Source organism: Brassica rapa, chromosome A07, assembly GCF_000309985.2.
Source record: "Brassica rapa cultivar Chiifu-401-42 chromosome A07, CAAS_Brap_v3.01, whole genome shotgun sequence".
In the NCBI taxonomy this organism is placed as follows: Eukaryota; Viridiplantae; Streptophyta; class Magnoliopsida; order Brassicales; family Brassicaceae; genus Brassica; species Brassica rapa.
In genome coordinates, this window is record NC_024801.2 from 10,860,880 (window position 1) to 10,871,695 (window position 10,816).

The 10,816-nt window shown below is 32.0% G+C and overlaps 1 pseudogene; it reads left to right on the forward strand.

Annotated features, from left to right (window-relative positions):
• The first annotated feature begins 116 nt into the window (after nt 1-116).
• On the forward strand, nt 117-9,983 carry LOC103828943 (annotated as a pseudogene).
• The last annotated feature ends 833 nt before the right edge of the window (nt 9,984-10,816 follow it).

Here is a 10,816-nt window from a genome sequence, read left to right on the forward strand (position 1 = left end):
GTCGGTCAAAGAAAGATCTGGAGAATCATTATTTTATTACATGTTTATCTTCAACAATCCATGCATTATATATAACTATTTGGTTTGTTCTGATGATGATATTGTGAGTAGCGAAACAAGTACACATACAAAGAATCACTATACACACAGTACATAAGATTTTTCAATATGTCAACCGTGTTCTCTATTCTTCATCTCAAAATTACCATCATCATAAGCTTCTTCGCAATTTCAACTACATATGCTTCATCTGATCTCCATCCAGATGAGTGTATGGGAATAATCACCATTTACGCTTTAACTTTATAAAATCTTGCTCCAAATCCTAATATTTATATACCTGTAAACTATACTTGCTTATATACTGCATGCAGTGAATGTGCTAGAGAACATAACTACTACACTTGGTGGGAAGGGACTAAACCTAAGTTATGGAGACCCTTGCAAGTTGAAATTCCTAAAGATAGATCAGAAAATTGGGGATCCGGAGATTAAAAACACCATTCTTTGTGATGTTTGTTTTAACAGCACATGTCATATAACAAAGATGTGAGCGTTACTAGTTTTTACGTATTCAGTCTTCTCAAGATCTATCTCTCTTGATATGTTTTTTTTCTTAATTATTTAAACGAAACAGAGTTCTCAAGACCCTTAGCCTTCCGGGAAAACTCCCACCTGAGTTGGCCAATCTTCGATATCTCCAATCGATGTGAGTTCAGCCGCACTAAATTTTACAAATAATCGATGATATTGGTTAGCGATTTCAAATTGCTAGAACCTGTAGTTATATAGTAGGAAGACACCACCTATATCGTTTTACTACGCATATATGCATGTTGGCGTGAGGTAAAATCATTAAAACTTAAAACGGTTTGGGCCCCTTGGTTTTGAAATGCTTCAACAAAAGCTGTAAAGAGAAAGGTTTCAGTTACAAGCGAGTTTTGGTCTTACTTGCAGTGACTTATGTCGGAACTACCTCTCCGGGACAATCCCAATGGAGTGGGCTTCACTGCCAAACCTCACGTCCATGTTAGTTCTCTTTTTCCTCCCTTCCATACATACTCTTAGTGATATGTGAGTAACTGTTGCCTTTTCTTACAGCTCACTCTGCGCAAATAATTTTTCTGGGACTTTACCAACTGGGTTGCAAAACTTCAAGAATCTGACTTTTTTGTAAGTCTCATCAGTCTGTTATTATTATTATATACCTTTTAGTTTTTGCTACACCTAATGTGATGAAAATTTTCAGATCGCTTGAAGCCAACCAGTTCTTTGGCACCATTCCTGATGAGCTTGGTAACTTGACCAACCTAAACGGATTGTAAGCTTCTTTGCATCTTAACCACTTTTCAAAACAACAAAAGTCTTTGGCTTTATGGAAAAACAAACTGGGTTTTGCAGGCAACTTGGCTCCAATCAGTTTAATGGAAGCCTGCCTAGCACTCTTGCTAGACTGGTAAACCTTACGGATTTGTAAGTTGGAAATGAAATTTTCAAAGCTTTTTTGCCTTTATAATGGAAAATTTTTTCATCTTTTATTATAATTACTAGATAAGGACCCCGCGCGATGTCGCGCGGAAACTCATTTTATATAAATAAATATACCATTTATCACTTATATTTTTATATAAAACTTTTTAATTTTATTTTGAAAGAGTTATCATGTCAAAACGTAGAATGTATGTGCTTATATTCATTTATAGACAATATTAAAAATGAATATTTTATAGTTTTAGATTAAAGTTAAAATACAAATATGTCAACACCGATTAAAATATACCTCTTCTATTTGTTTAGGTAAGCTATTATGAATTTTAAATACTACTTTATATTTTCTTGAACTAATTAAAATAAGTAAACGCATTTATTTTAATCATTTAATAATTTAATAAAGTAATTTATAATGATAATTATAATATTCATAATTTTTGAATTATCTAAATATTTAAAAGACATTTAAAGATTATTTAAAATGTATATCAATAGATATGAAAATAAAATTAAAAACTCACTAAAAACCTATGCAGTTTTTACTTTTTAGAATGAATATACACATTTTAGATATTTTTATAACCTCTTAAAAATCCATACAGTTTTTATGATTAGAATTATAAAGTGTGTATTTTTTTAATACAAATAAATTTTAATTGGCTCTCTAACTACTTTATTCATATCCATTTATTAATACTTCAAATAAATATTTACATTTTTTTATATTTAAGTTAGTGTTTTAATGTTGAAAGTTACATCTCTTAGCTTGTTTACATTACTAGGAACATTTATCAGCTTTTGAAATTAAAAGTTGCGTCTATTGTTTATGTTTTTTTCTAAATATAAATTACACTTTATTTTATAACATTTAATACAAATCATTTTTCGTTGGCTCTTTAACTATTAGCATTTGAAATTTGTGTTTACTCATATCCATTTTTTTGGTCAAATTATTTTGTTCACATCCATTTATTAATATTTCGCATAAATATTTACAACTGATTAGTTAGTGTTAATATGAAAGTTGCATTTTTTAAGTTATAGCTCACATGAAAAGTTTCATTCATTAGTTTTGGAAATGAAAACTTGTGTCTTTTTATTTTTACTTTGTGCATATGTATTTATTAATACGTCACAAATATTTACAATTGTTTTATATCTAAAAATCAGTATATTAATATGAAAACTTGAATATCTTAAGTTTGTTACTTGAAAACTTGTATCAATTATTTTTTTCAGGGAAATTGCATTTATTATTTTTGAGATCAAACTTTTAATTTTCTAATATTAATCTCATAATTTTTACATAAATATTTATCAATCTTTTATATCTAAAAGTCTGTTTATTAATATGAACAAATAATATATTAAAAGTTGCATTTATTAGTTTTTAAAATGAAAAGTTGCATCTATTTCTTATAAAAATACAAATTTTAAAATTAATACATTTTAAAAAGTGAAAAGAATGAAAAGACATACCCTTTCGCATTACAACACAAAACTATAAATACATACATCATTTCATAATTTTGACAACCTTTTAAAATTAATTTTAGTTTTGTAATGAAAAGATACAATTTTTCAACTAATACATTTTAAAGGATTAAAAGACATATACAAACATTTTTACATATAACCTTTCATTATTAATTGTCTGTCAATGGTTATATGATTGAAAGACACAACTTTTTGATTATATGTAGTTATTTTTAAATGATATCTATACAATGCATTTGAAAGAGACACATAACTACAAAAAAAACACTCTAATTATAGTTTAGCTAATAGATTATGATATAAAAGATACAATCATATGGTGAAATACACACTCTTAACAACTTTAACATCCATTTTTTTTAATAATTATATTTTAGAAAACATAATACATTAATTGAGATTACATATATATTTTAAAATAAACATATCTAAACATTTTTCCTCAACCATTTTCAATAGTTACATGGTTGAAAATACACAATCTTCTATTATTAATTGTTTTTAATAATTATATGATTGAAAAAAACACAAGTTCTTAAAAGGGTTTTTTTTTTATCATTGCTTTTAAAAACTGGAACCCTTTATTAGCACCCTTTAACATATACACCTTTTAAATCAATATACAAACAGTTACCATTAACTACAGTGACACTTTAAATTATTGTAGAAACTTTTTATATCAAACAGAATCTTATATTGTGTCTGATAAATAATATTGCATTTACTGTTTATATTACTTAGTATGTTAACTATCTATTTTGGAAAAAAAAAATAGTATTTTAACTTTGTGGCATCATTGCTTTGTTGAGTTAGTAAATTCTTTTTTTTTTTAAACATAGTTAACCAAGACTGTCACTCTAGCACATTTCCTATTAATTATGTTTGGTCGAAGTGGTAATGACGTTTTTTGTTTGTCTTTAATTGCTTGAATCACAAATACGAACCCTTTTAAATAATTAAAAAATATCTGTAATTAAAGAATTGAAAAATATCTGTAATTGTGTCTAAGAATGATTTTTTCTTCGTATTTAAATGTCACTCTAAAACATTGCCTATAAAATGGTTGTAACAGACTGTCAAATTGTTATAAGAATAATAAGGACAATTTTTCCCTTCTGATGTCGTAATGTTTTTTAAACTAATAACCTAAATCATGGTAATTATTAGACTATTGTTTTAAAAGGGTGTCATTTTTGTAACTGCTCTTTTAAAACTGGAACTCTTAAATAGCACCCTTTAACATAAAAATCTTTTAATTCCATAATTCACACACCATAAATGTTTGGTTTCTGTAATTGTATATAATAATTCTTAAGAAACTATAGTGAAATAAAAGAGTTTCACCAAAAAAATCTCCCTAAAATTTAAAATAAAAATTAGCAAATTAAAGAAATTGAGGAATTATCTGCAATGGATTTTAAGTTTCTTCTTATTGGATTTTTCATTGCTCACAACTACTATATACATAGATCAAAGATTGCAATGGTTAACTACCAAAAATTACAACGGTTGTTCACCAAAAGTTGTAATGGTTCATTTAAACAATTGCAAATGTTCATCCAAACAATTGCATTGATTCATTTAAATGGTTGTAATGATTCACTTAAATTTCTAATAAAACATTATTTATGAAAATAAAAAAAAAAAAATTTAAAAAAGAAGAAATTATAAGAAAAGGCACGAAAAATAATTATGAGCGAAAATGTATTATACTGGTTTATATTTTGAATAAATACATCATTTCAAAACAGTTTAGTTATAAAAAAAGACTCCTTAACATTTTTTTAAAAATAAATTTTTATATGGACACATCATTTGAAAAAACAACTTTATTATAGAAAGACACCTTAGGTATTTTAAAATTTTAATTTTTCTTTTACAATAGAAAAACATGACTCTTTACAATAACTAATACATAACTCTTTGAGACTAATAATTGTATAAAGACATTTTTGGGATATTTAACAACATTCGAAACTAATACATCATTTTAGAAGAAAAGACACAACTCTTAAAATTGATATTTCTTAGAGTTGCATGTTAAAAACACACACATATATATATATATATATATATATAAAAATTGACAACCTTTAAAATGAAAACATAACCTTTCAACTTAAGTGAAATTTACAGTCTTTGAAATTAATTGAGATTGCTATTATTAGTAGATTACATGAAGTCCACCAAGAAGATAAGTTTTACAATTCTCTAAACTATTTGGGTGTTTTCATTATGCAGTAGGGTAAGTGACAATAACTTCCAAGGCACCATCCCAGAATATATTGGCAAGTGGTCTCAGCTTAACAAGCTGTAAGCTTGTCATTCTTTCACCAACTATTGTTATTTCTCTTAATAGTTTGTGTCTCTGCACCGTTTAACATGTGTCAGTTAACAGACATCTATACGCAAGCGGACTGAAAGGACCTATGCCTGAAAAAGTGGCCCTCCTAGAAAAACTTACTGACCTGTAAAGAACAATTTCAATAGATTAGCAAAGGACAATTGAAACAAGACTAATGTTTTACGCGATATATTAATGTGCAGGCGTATCAGTGATACGACTGGGATAAACATTGTCCCAAATCTATCCAGCTACGGCATCAAGACCCTGTATTTATTTTTTATTGATCTGTTTCTCGTCTTGAGGTTTGATTCTATCTGAAAATTTCAAACTAAAGTTTCCGTCCCTGTGTTAGGATTTTGAGGAATGTGGGTTTGTCTGGTCCAATTCCTCCTTCCGTCTGGAAATTGTCAGGGCTAAAGACTCTGTAAGTTTTTTCTAGTCACAAGTGAGAACACTTTTGTGAGTCAGAACTAGCTTGTTTAACATACACTGCACATTTACCTGCTGAGGAATTTGCGTATATATAGACTGTCATGTATGATCAAGGAATCTATAAATGTATATATGAACACACATATTACGTTTGGTGCAGTGATTTATCGTTTAACAAGTTGACTGGTGAAGTGAATGGAGATGAGGCACCAAAATATACGTAAGTGCTTCAATCTGACATTGAGAATGTTAAAGATCTGGTCAACAGGATTACGTATCATGATCAAGTAACCATCTTTTTGACATGATGTTCTTTCAGCTATTTGACTGGAAATAGACTTTCTGGAAATGTTGAATCTTCTGGTTTTCTCAATAGCTATTCTAATATGTACGTTTAACCTTTCCTTTGTCTATATGACCTAACAAATTTTTCGTCATGCCGACTAATATTCTTTATGGTTTCCTGTTTTGGTTTTGTTCATAGTGATCTCTCTTACAACAATTTCTCTTGGTCATCTACCTGCCATGAAAAGAGGTATGAACATGTCTTTGAAGATAGAAAATATTCTTCTCTTATATAAATGTTAATAATTTGCTCATGTTGAAGTTTTTATATTTCACCTTCTGTTGAATCAGTAACATTAACACATACCGGAGTTCACATTTGATGAAAAACTTGTAAGTACACTCCTCTGCTTTATCTTGCAGCTGTCATGAAACAATAATATCTAGCACTTAGTCTTTTCATAATTGTTTTGATATTTTGTGCTGATGATAGGGCTGATTATTCTGGTGTCTTGTCATACAGAACTGGGCTTCTTCCATGTGCTGGTCCAGTCAACTGCACGGACTGTAAGTATGCTATGATGGGCCATGAGTTAACATGAAGCTATTCTGATGTCTTCTTTGCCCGTTAATTCTTTCTTGCAATTAATGGTGATAATCATTATATATGGATTGTAGATCAAGGGTTTCTACATATAAATTGTGGTGGAGGCAACATAGTCATTACAAACTCTTCATATGAAACCACGTATGAAGCTGACAACAACGTAACCACAGCCGCAACAAGTCAGCACTTCAAAAACTGGGGAATCAGTAACACAGGTGAATTCTCAGATGATGATCAGGAGAATGATATCTACTTCTCTTCAACACTATCTAGAGATCCTTCTGAACTGTATAAGACTGCACGTCGATCTGCTCTCTCTCTCGTTTATTATGCATTTTGCTTGAAAAATGGAACCTACAATGTGAAACTCCATTTTATGGAGACTCAGTTTTCCGACGAAGAACCTTACAGTCGTCTAGGCATACGTATATTTGATGTCTTTGTCCAGGTAAAGCGTCATTGTTTACTGAATAATTGGTTACAATAAGTAGGCACGGCAGATTGAAGTTGATTTCCGTTTTCCTCTCCTGTTAGGGGGAATTGTTCTTGAAAGATTTTAATATCAAAAAGGAAGCTACGGGGACTCTGAAGCCTATTGTGAAAGAAAAGAAAGTTAATGTGACCAATCATATGTTAGAGATACGGTTGTATTGGGCGGGGAAAGGAACAACCCTCATTCCCAGAAGAGGAAACTATGGTCCTCTTATCTCTGCAATCTCCTTGTGTCACCAAAGTAAGAACCCTTCTGCTTCAAAAACCTTAATCCTTATTCGTATTTCTTTTGTGGCTTACTTCACATTCAGTTGTTTCATTCTCAAGTGGCCATACATCACTCTCATCTTCTTACATTGGTTCTTGCCACTTAATGATTCATTTTCAAAAATTTCAGGTATGGAGCCACTATGTGGAGCTCAAAAGAAAAAAGGAAACTGATACTTTTCTGTAGCTTGGTGTATATATAATGCATCATGTATATATATTTACACTTTTTGTGTGTCATTTGCAGTAGAGAAGAAAAAACATCACACTGATTATCCACTAATTTTTGGGGTTTCGGGTTCCGTGATAGCAATAACTCTCTTGGCTTTGGGGTTATATGCTCAGAAAAGATGTAGAGGAGACAAGAACACCAGAGAAAGAGGTAGCAGAGTTCACACAGTATACAAATCCATTCTTAGTCATTACTAAATGCTCATAGCATTAATAATGGTTCTCTTTGGAACATGAAAACGTAGATTTGAGAGCCCAGGGTCTGCAAACGGTTTGCTTTACTTGGAGGCAACTGCAAGCTGCAACAAACAATTTTGATGAAGCCAACAAACTTGGAGAAGGAGGTTTCGGATCTGTGTTCAAAGTATTGTCAAAACAGAGGATAAGTTCTTCTCAAACATAATGAGTGTGACTGTTTTTTTGGTTTCTGATATGAGAAACTTAATGCAGGGAGAGCTTTCGGATGGAACTATCATAGCAGTCAAACAACTTTCTGCTAAGTCATGCCAAGGAAACCGAGAGTTTGTGAATGAGATAGGCATGATATCAGGTCTGAGTCATCCGAACCTTGTCAAGCTTTATGGATGTTGTGTAGAGAAGATTCAACTGCTGCTCGTCTACGAGTACATGGAAAATAACTCCCTTGCTTTAGCACTTTCTGGTAAATCAAAGTCACTCATCTTTTCCGTAGAAACATGTTTTGGTTCTAATACAAGTGTACACAACATGTAGTGTAATATCAATTATTTTTGGCTACAATTTCCTTTCCAGGAAAGAGTTCCTTAAAACTGGACTGGGCAGCTAGACAAAATATATGCATTGGAATCGCGAAAGGGCTAGAATTTCTTCACGAAGGATCGATGATCAGGATGGTTCACCGTGACATAAAATCCACTAATGTGCTTCTAGATTCCGACCTAAATGCAAAGATATCTGATTTTGGATTGGCTAGGCTCCATGAAGAAGACCACTCTCATATTAGCACCAAAATTGCAGGAACCATGTAAGTATAGAACAATGTTCTAAAAATGGGTAGGCCGTGAGAACTAGCTACTAGGCGGATTATTCTGGGCCTAGAAGAGGTTTAGGCATTAGCAAATTGTTTATTTATTTTATATTTTTTATACATTTATATGACATATTTTAGTTTTTAGGTTTAATTATAAAATTATTGTGATGAATTATCAAAATTAAATATACAAAAAGAAGAAATTAGAAAAATTTGAGGTTTCTAATAATAGTTTTGCTTAATTTAAAATATTTAGATCGATTTAAACCGATTTAGAACAGTTTAAACCAATTTGAATCATATAAATCAGTATAAATCGGATTTTAAGAATCGTTTTGGATAGGACCGAGTTGCAGCCTAGGCGGGGGCCTAGACGCCGCCTAGACCAATTTTTAGGACCTTGGTATAGAACATTAAACAACAACAGAAACTGCACCATGTCAAAACAAATATTTCATTATTGGTTTCTCTTATAATGCAGTGGATATATGGCTCCAGAATATGCATTATGGGGTCAATTAACTGAGAAAGCAGACGTGTACAGCTTTGGAGTTGTGGCAATGGAAATTGTCAGTGGGAAGAGTAATACTAAGCAGAAGGGAATTGTTGATCATGTATCCCTAATCAATTGGGTAATAATGGAACTTTTGTTTCTTTATCACATTCCATTCACAACTCATATAGTTGTATATGTCTATTATGTTTCTACAAGTTTACTGAATCCCAACATAAAATTTCAGGCACTGACGCTGCAACAGACAGGGGACATAATGAAGATCGTAGATCCAAGGCTCGAAGGTCATTTCAACATCAAAGAAGCAGTGAGGATGATCAAAGTTGCTTTCGTTTGCACAAACTCATCTCCTTCCTTAAGGCCAGCAATGTCAGAGGCTGTCCAAATGCTCGAGGGAGAGATAGAAATAACACAGGTTATGTCAGATCCTGGTTTATATGATCATAATTTGAGCATCTCAAAGCTGAGGGGCACTGATGCGCATGGTAGCTCGAGCACGTCTGGTTTGACTGATCAAACAACAACGACAATGAAGTCCTCTGTTTCTAGTTGTGATCTCTACCCATTATACCTGAATCCATGATCCTGAACTCCACAGTAGAGTTTTCTTCCTCGTCAATGTAATGAAGTGCTGAGGACATTGCCTTGTCTCCTATGAAAGAAGAAAGGCTTCTAAGTTATCTTATGTCAATAAGAATGTGTACAAACCTTACGTTATCTCAAATTTACATGTATCTCTATGAATGTTTGTTACTTTCAAAATTTATTTTTATGAAAGTCTCTAGTGCTCAATGAAATGTATTCATCTTAACTATTTTGGTTCATGAAAATCTACTAGTGTAGTACAAATACTTTGAGAGATAAAAGATACAACAAGGACGCTTATTCCAGTTTTTCGACATGCTTTTCGCGAGGTGACCTTTAAGACAAGACTCACCAAGGACGCTTATTCCAGTTTTTCGACATGCTTCTCGCCAGGAAATCATAAGCAGACCAGTTCTTGGCTTTATAGTCCATGTTATCGAAGTCTGGGTCAACAGATTCAAAGTAGTCTAGAGCCGCTCTTATGCTATGAACCCTGTCAATAAAATCCACAAAGGTTGCAAGCTGGGAGGGAGTAAATTTCATCTCCTTTTTCTCCATCCACTCAAAGATCTACACAAAAAAAAAGATTTATTGAATTCTCTCTAATTTCAATATATGATAATAATATTGAAATTCAATACCTGGACCGAGATCTCAGGTCTTCCATATCTGTCGATAAGTATAGACCAGCGAACGAGATCTGCTTTAGTGATGGAAACTCCATATTCCTCCTTCGTAGTAAACGCATTTAATGTTTCTTCTACTGTCCCTCCCATCTCACTAACATCCTTAAGTTCCTCGAACATCATCTTCTTCTTCTTCCTCGGTGTTTTGGCAGACATGACGCCATCAGCAACAAAGATTGCAAGCTCGGAGGGAGGCAATGTCATTTTCTTTCTCTTTACCCACTCAAGGATCTACAGAAACACTCACATTCCGTAGTTAATCCCATACAAAAATAATAACCTCTAATGATGAATTCGACATAGACCTCGTAGGCGTGTTGGTGTTTTCAGTCCTCGTCGAGAAACTAAGCCCAGCCAAAGAGATCTACTTGAG